This window comes from Ctenocephalides felis, unplaced genomic scaffold (genome assembly GCF_003426905.1).
Source record: "Ctenocephalides felis isolate EL2017-DRISC unplaced genomic scaffold, ASM342690v1 CF-g0.4_SCAFFOLD_01170, whole genome shotgun sequence".
NCBI lineage: Eukaryota > Metazoa > Arthropoda > Insecta > Siphonaptera > Pulicidae > Ctenocephalides > Ctenocephalides felis.
Genome location: NW_020537324.1, coordinates 83,071,464 through 83,087,960, shown reverse-complemented (window position 1 = coordinate 83,087,960; position 16,497 = coordinate 83,071,464). Strand labels below are relative to the sequence as shown.

The 16,497-nt window shown below is 30.3% G+C and overlaps 2 protein-coding genes and 1 pseudogene across 4 annotated transcripts in view; 1 reads left to right on the top strand and 2 right to left on the bottom strand.

Moving 5' to 3' along the window:
* Positions 1–16,497, bottom strand: part of LOC113367804 (serine/threonine-protein kinase greatwall-like) — a 56,307-nt gene that overhangs the window by 24,010 nt on the left and 15,800 nt on the right. The window lies entirely within an intron of this gene.
* Positions 1–16,497, top strand: part of LOC113365719 (phosphatidylserine decarboxylase proenzyme, mitochondrial-like) — a 39,467-nt gene that overhangs the window by 11,125 nt on the left and 11,845 nt on the right. The gene's annotated exons all lie outside the window — the stretch shown is intronic.
* On the bottom strand, positions 1,556–2,058 carry LOC113365726 (annotated as a pseudogene).

The window sequence follows — 16,497 nt, the reverse complement described above, 5'->3', positions numbered from 1 at the left end:
TTTCTTTGCTCCCAGGAGCTCAAATGCTTCCAAATTAATAAAAAAAAATCTCCAAAAGTTTTAGCTCTTAATATCACATTTAGATAGTCTGCAATTCAATTAAAACTTTCCTAGATTTATCATTAACATATGTTATTAATTAGTTTTCTATTATTCTTATTATTTGGCTATTCTAGGTCTTCATCAGAGGATGATTCTCCTGCACCTCCAGCTGGTGGTGTAATGTTTTCAACCCCGGTTCCCAAAAATTCAGAAGTTACAAATTCAGACAGCGAGAATGAGTTAAAAAGAGACTATGTTGGTATGATTCGACACAAAAATACCAGATTTGATATACCCATTGAATCAAAACAGATGTTATCAAGTACTTTAGAATATCCTAAAGGACATAATATATCAGTAAGTGATATAAGTCATATTATTAACTTAAATGTATTTTTAAATCACTCAAGACGAATATTATTTTGTAGGATGATCCAAATATCTCGCCAATACAGACAACAACACTAAGTCTGTCACAACAGGTCGAACATCAAGTAATGAAATTCCTCATAGGACTCCAAAAGCAGCACAGACTCCATTCAGGACACCAAAATCTGTTAGGAGAGGTGTTGGTTCAACTGATCAACGAATATTAGGTACACCGGATTATTTGGCACCGGAGTTATTGTTAAGGTTAGTTAATAAAAATAACATAATTCTGCCTAAATAAAAGTACATACATAATTTGAAAATCTTATTTTATTCTAGGCAAGGTCATGGGCAGCAGTAGACTGGTGGGCCCTTGGTGTATGTTTGTATGAATTTTTAACAGGAATAACACCATTCAATGATGAAACAACCCCAAGCTGTATTTAACAACATACTAAACAGAAGTATGTAACTCAATAACACTTCAAAGGCATCAACTAAGACTTTTTGTGTTAATTTTCAGATATAGAATGGCCTGAAGTGATGAAGCTTTATCAGATAACGCAGTACAAGCTGTGGAATCTTTACTAACAATGGATCCGCTGGTAAGGCCTGCTTACAAGGAAGTCAAACTATTCGAGTATTTCCAAAATGTGAATTGGGAGAATCAGTTATCAGAAGAGCCACCATTTATCCACAACTGGAGAACCCTTTGGACACTTGCTATTTTCAAGGTAGGCACAAACTAGTTTTTATCATGATTTCAAGTTTATGAATTTGTTTTTCATTATTTCCAGCTCGCAATACTTTACAACATTTGAACGTGTCCAAATTTGATTCGTAATTTAAGATTTTAATATGAATTTTACTATACTAACTTATTTTACTGCATTATGCATTTTTTGCTAGAAAGCACTTAGTTGTGTATTTTATATTATAACTTTGTACATTGTGTAAATACTATTTATTATATTATTCATAAAAAAAATATTGTATGCTGGTAATATTATAATATAATGAACTATTATTTGTATCTAAATTGTAATTATAATTTTAATTAAATATTAATTTCATAATGAACACACAATGGTTTATGTTATGGTTTAAATATTTTATTTGATAACTACATATTGCGAAATCATACTTAGTTTACACCAGCAGGCCACTTCCATTGATTTTTTGGAGCTTCTTTCATCAAAGGCTCCCACGGTTTCCATGCTAACATTTGCGGGATAAAGTTAATTCGTTTTCAGCTTGTACAATCAGCTCTTCGACTTGACACAACCAATTTTTTCTTCAATTGCGGCTAATCAGGAGTCTAGAGGATAAAACAATAATCAATTAATATCTATTTATGTTGTTAATAAGTTTATATGGGGGTTACATTTTGTACAATTGGCTGCTCGTTCTGTGATGATACTTTCAGTATATTTTTATAAGCGGCTTCCTCAGGCATTTTTTGCAAAGTTCTTAAAATTTTGCCATAAAGAACGCTTAAAGTATGATGAGGATTTTGCGATACTGCCAAACCTGTCAGACCTGTTTTCTATAATATCAAAAACACAATTAAATTATTACTATTATAAAAGTAACTGCCACATTATTAATTTTTTATATACGTACAGCTTTTCTCACGATATTTGCCATGATTTATGAGTGATCTGCGTTAATAATATTATTATGCAATTTGTCAAAGAAATTAGATGTGCAGTTTTAGGTTATGAAATTATCTGTCAAAAGTGAACATTGGTACCAACAGTTAACTATGGTTACAAGAAGTAAACTAATGGCGGTGCTTTTAAAATTTATCGTATAAGTTTATAAATTGTTATATAAAATTTGTATTAAAATGTCTATAGAAGACAGTTTTTATGAAAATTTTTACTCGGTTGGCGAATGTTTTGGGTAAGATATACAACATAATTATTTATCACGTGCTTAAAATTTACTTAGCATGATTTTAGAAAATGTTCCTCGTATAAGAAATGTAATAATTTACAAAAAACAAGCATGTGAACGTTTGTTATTAAATTCCGGGAGCAAAGACATTGCTGCATTTTGCCTCAAGATTTAAAAGAATTCTACTTGTCGACTGATGGATTGAAATTAGTCTGGAGCTATGAGTACTCACGTAAGCTACATTATTTATGTATTATATAAAATGATATTGATTTTATACAGAAACGATTTTTGTTACAGCTCAAGACTTGCGAGAGGTTGGGTATATGCATACGTTTCCATCACTGAATTTGTACAATTATCTACTTTAAAAAAAGACGAGTTGGAGCAAAATCCAGTTGAAGATGCCCCGAGGATTGGACAAAAGTCCAGGATAATAGAGTTTGATAACATTGATAATCTTGCCAAGGTAAACTTGGATAAAGATGTGTTTATGCATAGATAAACATATGTATGTGTTTATGTTGGTGTTTTTTATAATTTTATTTGTTTAGTGTTGATGATCTATGAAGAGTCTGAAAAAACTCCTAAATTCTGGTTACTGGATTTACCATCCGAGCACAACAACAACAAACAACAGTGGACATTATTGGCAAATTCTTTCTCAGTATCTTCGAATGAGTTTGCTCATCTGGGACTATACCACAGTGGCAATTGTGTTTTTCGAAACAAGGGATGCTACCATGGGCAGAGGTAAGGATACATTTAAGACATTAAGTTAAAAATCGATTATAATATTATAATTTATATATTTCTATAACTATTATAAGTTTATCTACATATATATAAAATAAGTCGAGTTTTCTTTCCTGACGATATAACTCCAGAACGCACGAATCGATTCGACAATTTTGCATTCGTTGGAAAGGTCTCGGGCTCCGCAAGGTTTATAGCTAAGAAAATTAGTAGTGCATGGCATCGTACCTTAATGCAAATTGCTGGTACTTCGCGCACCGTAATTAAAAATTCGAGTAATGACATTAGTGAGAATTATCAGAATTATGCTTGAAATTAATCAACGAGCAATCTCTTGCTGCAAAGAATAATGAGGTTCACGCACTGAATTTTCACCATTCAATCAAAATTGCTGGCGATTTGGTGACATACCAATGATTCCGACTGGTCTTTCCGTTTGACTTTAAACGATTGCAATTTCCAGTTTGCCTTGCGTTTGCAATGACAATTAACAAGTCGCAAGGCCAATAGCTTAGTGTTTGCGGGATAAATTTCAAATAGATTATTTTAGAAAATCATTGTTTTTCACATGGGCAGTTATACGTTGCCTGTTCACGGTTTGAAAAACCATCCGCTTTGTTTGTGTTTAACGTCAGACCGAAAAACAAAAAATGTGGTTTACCAAGAGCACTTCAATGAAACGGATAATTTGCGGATTCACTTTCATTTACTTAGAGAAGTTCAACTAAAAAACACTTCATTTTTGTAATCGAAATAAATTCATTACTGTTGTGTAATAAAATCAAATTTTTTCTTTTAAAATATAAAACAAACAAAAATTTCTGCATCTTCCAACCGAAGCCATCTGGTGGCGAAACGGAGTTCGTCAGGTTTGCTAGTTATATTTATATAACTATTATATTTTGCAGCAATTGTTTATGCTGATGCTCCACACTTGCTGCTGCCTGAACCTGGTCACGTGGGTCATACCTGCTCCTGACTAACAGAAAATAATAATCGATGAAAGTATTTTCAAACCAAAACCAAGAGTCAGCACCGACATTCAGAACTAATTGAAAAATTGTTAGTGGTGGATCAATGTAAGTTTTTATTATTTATTTATAATAAAACTTATTATGTGTGTTTTGCAAAATCTAAACTGTATTAAGGGGTTAGGGGTACTTGGGATTTTTGAAAAATCGATTTTTATTTTTTTGCATTTTCATTAAGGGTAACATCTTGAAAATATTCTCTGAAAATTTCAAGTTGATCCGATGATTACTTTTTGAGTTATTGGACTCTTACCAGCGCGTTGACGCAAGTGGAGAGCTCGATACTTATACTCAAGATTATTCTCCCTCACCTCCTGATGTTTTAAAAGCTTTTAAACCGATTTAAAACGATCTCAGCAATGATAATTACTTCAAGATGTGTAGTTCAAGATTGAATCCATAATCAGAAAAAATTAAGAGCTTCAACCAACTAGTGTAAAAATTATGCCTAAAAACCGTGAATACTAGTTCTACTATCGTACAAATTGCTGAATACATATACATAATCATTACTATTGATTATGAGTACCCTAGACCTAATTGTGGGTATAATTCCCATTGGTATGCTGAAAAATTGGATGCAGCACGTGTGAAAGTAGCAGATCACGAGACGACACGGGAGGGCAGAATGCTTCGTAGCAACACCAAATGAAAATTTTGGAAACTTCCACAATGGCTGAAGAACTGTTATATGGCCCAGGAATAGATGATTGGTGTAAATGAATTAATATTCGTATTTCTGTACGTAAATCCAATGTAAAACTTTGAACGCGTTTTCTCAAAACTATGTTTTTTGAATCGGTGACCACTGTAACTCAAAAACCGCTTAGTAGATTTTAATGAAATTTATACAGCTTTTAGGAATACATAATAAACTCGTGCCTGATCGAAGGATTTTATTTTTTCAAAAATTTGAATTTTTTTAAGACCAATTTAACAGTTGATTTTTTACCCAAAAATCAAGATTTTTTCTTTCTGATGCTGCCATTTTTTTAATTTTTGCAAAAAAGAAAAACCTTCGATCCTCCGGCGCCGAGATTAACTATTCATAAAACTATTTTTTTAATTTGATTATTTTAGATGAATCTCCAAGGAGTTATGATGGTCAACCGCAGGACCGTTTTCGAAACAGGGTCAACAAAAACAGCTATAACTTTGGGAATATTGATTTTTTTTTCTGAATTTTTGTTACATCAAGTCAAAACATTGGTTAATTGCTGTGTTATATTTTTGTAGAAAACACATCGTTTAATAACAAAAAAAAATACTGAAAACACTCATTTTTTTTCGTGCCTGCAAGTACCCCTAACCCTTAATAAATCAATAGTATGTTTACATAATATTTAAATCTATTGCAAGTTTAAATCACAGATCATTCGGAAATGTTTGAATGCTTAAAGCAAATTCAAATACTAATCACTTACGTGATGGAATATTAATTATTTGTGCATGTTAGCTATAAAAATATATTTAAAATATATAATATTTGAGATTATCAACATTATTAAAATTCAGCTAAAATTATATCCTAACTATATTTATGTCATTTATAAAATTATTATTATTATTATGTACACCGGCCAAAAGTGTGATAAAATAATTTCGTAATATCTTTTGGTCTGTTGATTTAAAACCATATCACAAATATGTATATCCATTTTAGACCACTTTGTGGTCATCAAAGGCACAGAAATTGAGTTCTATGTGAAAATATAATCTTAGATACAAAATATCACTAAAAAGTAATAGAAATATTATAAAACTTCTCGGGAGGCGTTTTGTGATGCGTTATTTATTTGCCGGTTTTCGTTTGATGTTATTTCTTCGTTGATGTTTGTTCTGCTATCAAGTAGACTTTCATATGGGGGCGTACCTGAAAAAAAAATGTTGTTAATTTCTTTCAAACAAAAATTCCAAAAGTATAAAAAACAGTAAATTTTCAGTTTTTATTATTTAATAAATTACTATATTTCTTTTCAGACAAAAAAATCTCAAAAAATAATAAAAACAGTAAGTTTTCCAGTTGCTTAATCTCGACGTTTCGGAAAAGATTGTTCCATCATCAGGCTTTATTCTGCGAAAATTTGGTGCATATCCTTGTTTGACTAGTACAAAATCGATATTTTATTTGATATATGCACTTAATAAATAGCATTAAAAAATCTTGAAGTAGAAATCTTTAACAAATAATGGAAAAGATTTTTATTTCAAGTTTTTTTCAACAAATATCAATTTTATACTAGCGCTTTTCAAATAACGATGTGGATTAAATTTTTGCAGAATAAAGCCTGATGATGGAACAAATCTTTTTCCGAAACGTCGAGATTAAACAACTGGAAAACTTACTGTTTTTTATTATTTTTTGAGATTTTTGTCTGAAAAGAAATATAGTAATTTATTAAATAATTCCGGACACACATACACATAAATATAAAAATTAACACTAAATAAATAACATGTAAGAAATTTCATAGAAAAACAATAATAATAATAGTAAAAACACTTACAATTTTGTTTCCTAAACAGATGAAAACATATTAGGACACACATAACTGTGTTTTTTTTTTTTAATTATTATTGTTACATATTATTTATTCAGTTTTTAATTTTATATTATATCGATTGCACTGAATGAAGGCTAAGATGCTAGCCGAAACGTATGGATTTGAAATAATTTTCTAAAAACTCTCATACTATTTTTATATTGATAGAATATTATATATAATATATATAATATAATATATTTATGGGGTGTCCCAGAACTCAAAGGTTGTCGGCCGCAATTTTACATTTGTTACGAAAAAAAAGGACAAACCAAAATACAGACTGGAGTGTCAACTTTAATTTCATATACAGGGGTGTCCCAGAATTCAATGTCAATTTGAAGTGTGTGACAGTATTATTAGTAACAATAAAAAAAATGAGAAAAAAATATGATTAATGAGTTAATGAATTATTATGAATAATTATGAGTTTTTGGTTATTGTGGTTTGTTTATTAACTTTAGATACGTAATTGTAAATAACATGTTTACATAACCATAATAAAAAATAATAACAATGCTTCAAGTTTTCAAGAATTAAGACTTCTTGTTGAACCATAAATTTAATTTTTTTAAATCAGTTGACTTTGAGAATTCCTCCTCTGAAAAAATGTGCTAAAGTGTTTTGACAAGTTGTCAAAGTGTACATTTTTTCTATTATATTCTCTCAAAATCGACCTAATTTACCTTTAACCTAATTTTAAATTCATAGCTCAACAGAAAGTTTTAGTTTTGGAAAACTTGGAGCAATTGGTCAATTTTTTTTCTCTGGTCCTAGAAATGTTATTGTGATTACGGTTCCAAAGTTTTAAATGAACAACAATAAAAATTACCCACAATAACCCAAATAAATGGTCATAATTCCACCAAAGCTCCAGAATAAACTCCAGAGTTCATAACTCCCAAACAACCTAAGATAAAAATAATTTCTAGGTTTTTTCAGGCAGTTACAGCCAATACTATAACACCATTTCGGCTTGACGTTGAGTTCTGGGACACCCTGTATACATGAATTGATATAGATTAGTATTGTGTAAATTATACTACCGTTCCGTGTTTGAAAAACGCTAAAAAGACAACACCAAGCAAAGCCGAGCTTCCACAAACGTATGTAAGGACGTCACGGTAGAATGTCACTCCAGTAAATTTGCTTTCCCTGAAAAAAAAAATCAACAATCAATTTATATCAAATAAATGTTTCTTTTTTATTATTTTTCTACTTACAAATTTTTGTATCACAATCACAGCCAATCCGTTTGAAAGTTATCAGTAAAACTCATCAGCCCATAAACTAATGCACCGCTATCGGTGTCTTTGCCTATAAATCGCCAGTAACTCCTAAACTGTCACCTAAAAGAATTGAACCAGCAGCACCTGAAAAAGGATAGATGATAAATTAATATTTTGGACATTTGGATTAATATTATATTTAAATTTCAACATACCAAATAATACTGCTACGACATATATTAAATACGTGATGTAAAACTCGCCGTTGCCGAATCTGGCCCATATACAAGCGGATATTCCTAGCACTGCTCCGATCCCATAAGCCAACTGAAATATAAAACTAGTTGGTTTGGTATTTAGCCTTGAGGCAAGTTACATGAACTTCCCGATATGTGTAAATAATCGACTTAATCAAAAAAAAAAAAATGTGTAAATAATATACTTCATCAATCCTACTTTAAAAAAAAACGATAATAATTTTAGCAAAGTTTGACGAATTTTTAAAATTAAACTACTTGTCGTAAGGCCGTAATATATTGCAGTAAGTTCTATAAGACCATGATGTATATCGCCAAAAAAAGTTTCATGAAAATCGGCTTAAATTTTTTTTTCAACAGTTAATTACCAGAAAACGGCTCGGTAAATTTTCGCCTAAAAGTAATCAGTATCATTCCCAACTAACATCTTTCGAACAGTTTTTGATTTTTTAAAATCGGTTCGGTAGGATGAGCTTAAATGTGGACGAAAAGTTTAACACTTTTTTTCAAATTATAAAGAAACGGCTTGACAGATCGTCGCACAAAACTGACAAACGATAGTCCTCACCGAAATACATCAAATGGCTTTTAAACTTCTGAAATCGGTTCAGACGTTTTTGAGAAAACGTCGATCAAAGGTCTAATTTTGACAAATGCCAAAAAAACGATATCAATTTTTGCAAACTTTGACGATTTTTTAAAGCTGAACTAGTTGTCGTAGGGCCGTAATATTTTAGTATGATCTAGAAGACTATGGTATCTACCGTCAAAAAATAATCATAAAAATCGTCAAATATTTTTTTTAAAAAACTTTATTACAAGAAAACGGCCCGGCCGATCTCTACCAAAAAGTAATCAGGTCGATTCCCAACCAATATCTTTCGAACGATTTTTGAATTTTCAAAATTGCGGGCTAAAACGTGGACGAAAAACTTTTCACTTCTCTGCTATTTACGAAGAAACGACTTGGCCGATCGTCGCACAAAACTGACAAACAATAGTCCTCATCGAGATACATCGAATGGCTTTTAAATTTTTGAAATCGGTCCAGCCGTTTTTGAGAAAACGGCGATTTACGGCAAAAAATCAGTTGGTGCACACGCACACACACACACACACACACATACTTTTCCCTTAAATTTGGTCTCATTCGATTCAGAATGGCTTGAAACGTCGAGAAAACATAAAATTAGCGAATCGGATTTTTTTATGAAAACATAAACTTCTCCTTCGGGAAGTTAAATATAATAATTAATTTTGCTTTCTTTAAATAGTTTATTATTATTATTGTTATTACCTTTCTTCCCAAAACATTTATTAATCGGTTGTATCAATGGTGATGTCACCAGACTACTTATAAACATAACCAATGGAATTAAGGCTAATTGACCAGCCGACATTTCCAAAGTCTCGTGCAGTATAATGGTTGTAAACCTTGTGTCAGATTTACAAACAGTCTGGTGCACATGTACATTCCTGCAACCTGTAATAATAATAATTAGGTCATAGTAATCGCAAAAAAATCGAAAATGAAAATTTTTGCATATCTTTAAGTTTTGGATACAAATTTGCCTCGACGATTTCGGGAACACGGATCAACCGATTTGAATAATTCAAAAAAAAACATTCGATTCGTATTGATAAGGAGACGTGCTGATTGGTTTTTGGAAAAGGCAGGTCTAGCAGTTTCGGAAGTGAAAAAAGCCATTTGGCGGTCAAAAGTGATTATTAGACATATGCACATCAAATTATCAGATATTTTAATAATAAAAACAAATTTTGTTACAATTTTTTTGGTTCCGTACCAAGTTTTTATTTTTTAAAGTTCACTTGTACAGTTCAAATAAATTTCAAATTTCCAGATTTTTTTTTTTTCAGAATTTTCAAAAAATATACAAAATTTTATTCTTTAAATATAAATTTTAAATTTACAATTCAGTTTAAAACTGTATATATTCATATGCGTTATTCTACTCGTAAGAAATATATCCTCAGTTGGATTCATTCGGTATCTCTACTTAATGTAAACATCTTCAAGTGTTTTAAGTGATAAGATCGTCACTGAACAAATAAATATATAGTGATTATAATTATCTCTTTGAACATATTTAAAACATATTATTATTAATCATTGATCAATAATTAGTGATTATTAATTTTTTTGCTCGAAAATTTAATTTCAGCAATTCGCAAAAAAATCGCAAATGAAAATTTTTATATATCTTTACGTTTCAGAGGTTTCTGAACAATTTGGCATGCCTTAGAAAAAAATGACTATGTTTGTGTACATGTGTGTTCGTGATTTCACGAACACGGTCAACCGATTTGATTGATTCAAGAAACATTTGATTCGTATTGATAAGGAGACGTGCTGATTAGTTTTTGGCGAAGGCAGGTCTAGCCGTTTCGGAGAAACGGGGCAAAAAGTGCTAAAAATGGTTGTTCGGTTTTTGAGAGAACGGAGCGTCCGATTTGAATGATTCAAAAAACATTTTATTTGTATTGACGAAATGAAAAACTGGCGGTTTCGGAGATCTAGTAAAAAAAAGTAAAAATAAATGTCATTTGGCGATCAAAAATGATCGTTAGATATTTTGTACACGGTGTTTTCAGATATTTAAAAAAAAATAATAAGTAAAATTTTGAGTGCATTTTATGGGTTCCGTACCAATGTTTACAAGTTAGACGGCTATGCGCTTACGCGCTTCGATATTTCGATTCCAATCAGCTATGCAGCGCGGTTGCTTTAAAAAAATGTTCAAAATTTAAAAAAAAAATCAAAATACAATAGAATCAAATTTTTAAAAATGTCAATTTGTCTCAAAAACTTCAAATTTCTCAAAATCTAATTTTTTCAAAGTTTGCAAAGTTATTTATTTTTCGGTACGGGAAGTTCCAGCAATTTGCTTCAAAACACGATGCCATACACCACTAGTTTTTGTATTGTGATTTAGTAAAGTAAGGCAAAACACAACTGCATTAGTTAAAAAATAATAATCTGTTAAATTGAATTATATAGGCTATGTTTTATGTGCAATCACCACTAGTTTAAATTATTTGTTTATATAAAAAAATGCTCACCTGGTACGTTTTATAATCTTTAAGTAAACTAAATGTTGTTCTGGATCCGGTACCGGCTTCTGATCTTTCTAATACTGTTTGATTTTTTTCTCGAACCAGGATGTGAAATAGGGCAGAACATAGAGCACCAAAGGACAAACCTAAGATAAAAGATATATTAATATAAATACATATATATATATATATATATATATATATATATATATATATACATTATATTATTATTATTACCGACTAAAACAATTTCTTGAAATTTAATAGCATCATCAGGACCAACTTGCTTTCCAACTTCTTCCGATATATTAGGTTGCACACTTTCAGAATCAAACAAAATCTTGCCACTCGTTAACCCTGTACTCATTGCAATAAAACTATTGTAATACGACATATTATCATAACTATACTCATTCAAAAGCATTGATGCATTTTTGGGACCGACATCAGATTCTGGTAATGCTGATTCTAATAAACCCCACGTTACGGCATAAACCAACAAACTTGAAAAAACTGTGAAACTATATCTGCAAAATATAATTGACTTGTTAATCATATTCAGTGCATATGAATGCAGGTACAAGATGTACCTTATAGCAGCCAATTTAGTCTGTCATGCTCATCTGCAGATAGTTCTGGTATAAGAGCCAAGTGACTAATTTGAACAGCAGCCCAGCCGAATTGGAAAATACCAACAAATGCACAATAGTAAAACAATTGTGCCCATGCATGACTGTTTGTGCATCGACACAAGGAGAGAATATAAAAGGAAAGGCTACAGCAGTACATAAAGTTCCTGAAACAAAGAAAAACATATACTCACGCAGTAAAGGACATTTAATAAAAAATAATAGAATATATAAGATAATTTAATAGAAATTTGGTACCTATAAATGCCATGTTTTCCTACGTCCGTATCTGCACAACCACCAGTCATCAGTTTTTGTCTGAATGAAAACGACGAAAGAGTTGCTAAGGCGTCAGCAATCTGGAAAAAGATAATACAACAATAATAAATGAAAATTTAAGTGCAACTACCAATTGTGGTCAAACTGTGACTATTTCTAATAAGTTTTCATTTACCTGTCCAACTAGTAAACGACTCCAGCTTGAGCAGAACTGAATCCGAGCACAAGATGAAAATATACTAAAAGATATGTGAACCACATTGAAGCACAGACATCGTTTAAAACATGTCCAATGCCATAACCTATAAAATTACGCCAAGAAACTTTGTGTGATGTTTCTATCGGAGCATCCATTGTAGAAGAATACTATTTAGTAATACTTTGTTTGTGTGATGTGGTAAAAATCTGAAAGGAAATAAAAGATTTAGATGTAGGAGAAATAGAAATAAATGCACTTTATAATTTGTGCTTAAGAGAAATAAAAAAGTACTATTGTGGATTTCTATTACTAATGGTTGTGCTCTCAATAACTTCTTACAAATTATGTATTAAAATCAAAACTAAACATTTTACAATTTGCACTCAGCACTGTTTTAACCACGGCACATTTATTCAACCATCAATTTTAAAAATAATCAACAGATCCTTTTTGCAGATAATTACATATTTAAGATAAATCACAAGGTAGCAATTTGGACTATCTATCATAAACATTTATTATTATTGTTTGACTGACTTGGTTTATTTGTCGCGCAGTATTTGCTAAACCATTTTGCGCTGTGACTAATTATTTCTGATAATGATCTATTCGGATTTTTTTGCGAAAGTTTTAAATAAACATACATGCAAATTATAATGTGTCCATTTTTGTGTGTGTTTGTGAGACTGTCAGAGATGACAGCTGAGGGAGTGACGTCATCCGCCATTTTTCCTATGGTTCTCAAACCTAAGGGAGAAAAAATTAACGAAATTATTTAAATATTATTAAATTAGGTGTAAGTGCATATTTTGCCTTAAGACATATTTCGATGTGTGTAATTAATTGATCTAATCAATAAAAATTGAGATTAGGTCATTCTTAATCGCCTTACTTTTTATATTTTTTTTAATTTGAAAATTTGCTTTATTTGACTCAAATACATACATTGAATTTTACATAAATACTCAAATTGTATACACGTATATCATTATACTTTTATAATAATTTTATGAAACATCAAATATAGCGAAACACAAAAAAAAAATAAAAATTATAAATCCCAAAATGTTCGATAAAATGAAAAAAATGAATTAATATTTTTGGATTTTATAAGTTGCGTTCATATTTTCTATTTTGATACTTTTGGCTTTTTGTTCTACTTGGCAATTCATACCTGAACGATGACACCTAACAAACGTCCCGAAACGTATAAATAAAGTATTTAATATTAATCAATTTTTTAATTTGACGAATTGGTTGCTAATCAGATACAGTCAAAAGATATACATATACATAGATAAAAGAAGAGTATATATCATATACTCCTATCTCCTATCCTATAGTATACTACATATACTATACTAAATAAGAGACATATACATATGTTTTTAGCAAATTTTTTATTATGTTATATTTTATTCTTTGATGTTCGTAAAGTTTAACATTTGTTTTCTACGAATCAGTATTAATCATTGTTATAATTATAAATTATGTTATCAATACTTTTCATGAACTCTTTTGTTTAAACATTACATTTTACATGGAACGTTTTGATAACCCGCTAAAATAGTTATAGATTAAAAATAATATATAAATGTATTTATATATGTATATGTATTCTTATATATAAAATTGTTCTGTAATGATGTATGAAAGATAATCCTCCTAAACGATTATTCGGATTTTGATAAATCTTTCTGAATTTTGTTAAGGGGATTTTTAGGATGTATGTGATATAAAAAATATAGTTATATTGTAGAAATAAATGGAAAAGTTAAAAAAACCCGCTTATCATTGTTTGACATTTGAAAATATTTGAGATATTGTTTGGGCAATGAAAACTGTCATCGGCAAAAATTTCAATTTACTTATGAGTCTAGACAATATTAGAATATGAATGAATGAGAAAAATTAAATATTGACATCATTATTAACAAAAAGGCTGGGATCTGCCAGAAATTAAAAAAAATATAAGATACAGTACATGGTTTAGCAGATTGAATTATACACATATGAACAGGATTTGACAAATTAATTCACTTGAAATATGAAATTAAGTATTAATCAGGGCTGGTCCTACCTTTAATGCGACGCATGCGAAAAAATACTTTTTTACCTTTAAAACGAGCGCACTCCTTAGGGGGCGCCAACATAAGATTCGGATATGAAAATTCAATATAGTTTTTATTAAATTTAATTCAAGAAGTATATAATTTTTTGCATCTTTTACTAATCTTTAAATTTCATTTTAAAACAACAAATGGGAAAGTAAAGATATAAATACATACAATTCGGCCCTTACGGTATCAATTAGGAGACGTTTAAAGTGCAATTTTCGACATCTTAATTAATAAAATTAAAATAATCCAGCATGAAGTACCAGTGTTATGTTAATAATGAAAGCTAGAATTTTTGCTCTCTATGATTTGCTCAATAGAATAAATCGCATAAAATGCCCAAATAAATAAGTAAAATGTTTTAAAAGCCAAATATTAATTAATGATAATTTTAATAATAAACTGTTAAAACAGGTAAAATAATAGGGAAGGGGCGTGCTAAAAAAATGGCATGCGGGTTCTTAGGAGCCCAGGAGCGACCCTGGTAATAATATGTATATAAACTAGTGGTGCGTGGCATTGTGCCTTAAGGCAAATTGCTGAAACTTCCCGTACCGTAATGAAATATTTGTGGAATATTTCAATTTTATTAAACTACCTACAAATACTATAACTTTCATTATTTTTGCTATCTTATTGTTATATCTGAGAGCAATACAAATGTAAATCATAATCATTTATCTCCAGAATCGCTCATATTGTAAAATATGTTTTGGTGTGAAGAGTAATTCAAAAAACAATAATTTTATTTTTAGGTAAACGGTAAATATTGTATGGGATATAAGAAGTTGTAGGCGTGGGTACAGGACGTTTGTTGGTCTCTAATCTATATATATAGATATATATATAGATATATATATATATAATATATATATATATCAAGAATGTAATGTTTAATCTTATTTTTAATCATTAATACTTATAAACAATTATAATGTGTATTCACAAATACAAATTTTGACTAACTATAAACCTTTTTTATTCACAAAGTCTAACGTTTTCGCTTGCATTTCTTTATGCAAAAACATATCTATATATAAAATATAGATTCATAAATCTCAACATTTGATTCGATTCGAATCTGCCGCCTTCGCGAATCCTTGCAGGTTGCCTAAATTTCAGGTTATCCACCACACGACTCCTATGAATCGAAAGATACAGTGAAGAGCAGAGAGAAGAGTGTCTAATTTAAGCCACTCCCTCCACATTTTTCGATTGCACTCTTTTTGCAGGATACACAACCTGTTTCCTTTCCCACTGAAAAAATGCCAAATGATGTTTCGGTCGGCGAACAGGTCATTGTTGTTTTAGCTAATAATTAGCTAAATTAAATATTAACACACGCAGCATTATGTAGTTTTAAATAAAACACACGAAAGGAATATGGATATAGAAGATGCAGAGTGTAATTGATTGTGTAGGAAGATACATAACTTTTGTTGGTTAGCCAGGATTATTTATAGAATTTAACCATGGCGAAGCTCGGCACCGAAGAATCCAGTGTTTTTGAAATCACTAGGGTTACAGGTATTTACTTTTGCACATTTTATACTTTTTGTGTACAACCAAATATGTATATGTTTTTTTTTTGTTTAGGCTGCTCACAGAAAGAAGAAAGTTTATATGTACCAGGTTTCAAACGTACTATCAAACAATATATCCATCTGTACCACCTGATATTAAGCTGCACGAATGTTTGGATGTGGAGACAAGTAAGTTAAAGAAAACTTTAACAGTCGTTGTATACAAACACCAATTGTGTACGTACTCTTTGACAGATGGTAATTTGGTAATGTTTAATGCTCAAGGTACAAATTTAATATTTATATTTATGAGCTTGATGATTGTCAAAGTTTTAATTGGTTTTGTAATTTGTTGTTTTTTCGAGGTTATACAAGATTGTAATGGATTTCTCAACAAATTATAACTAAAATCTCTCACATTACTAACAATCATATATTAAAGTAGTAAGTAGATGTGCCAAGTTCCAAATGTACTATGAAATAATATATACCATCAGTACCACCCGATATTAAACTGCACTGTAAAGTAAACTGCAATGTAAAAGAGTT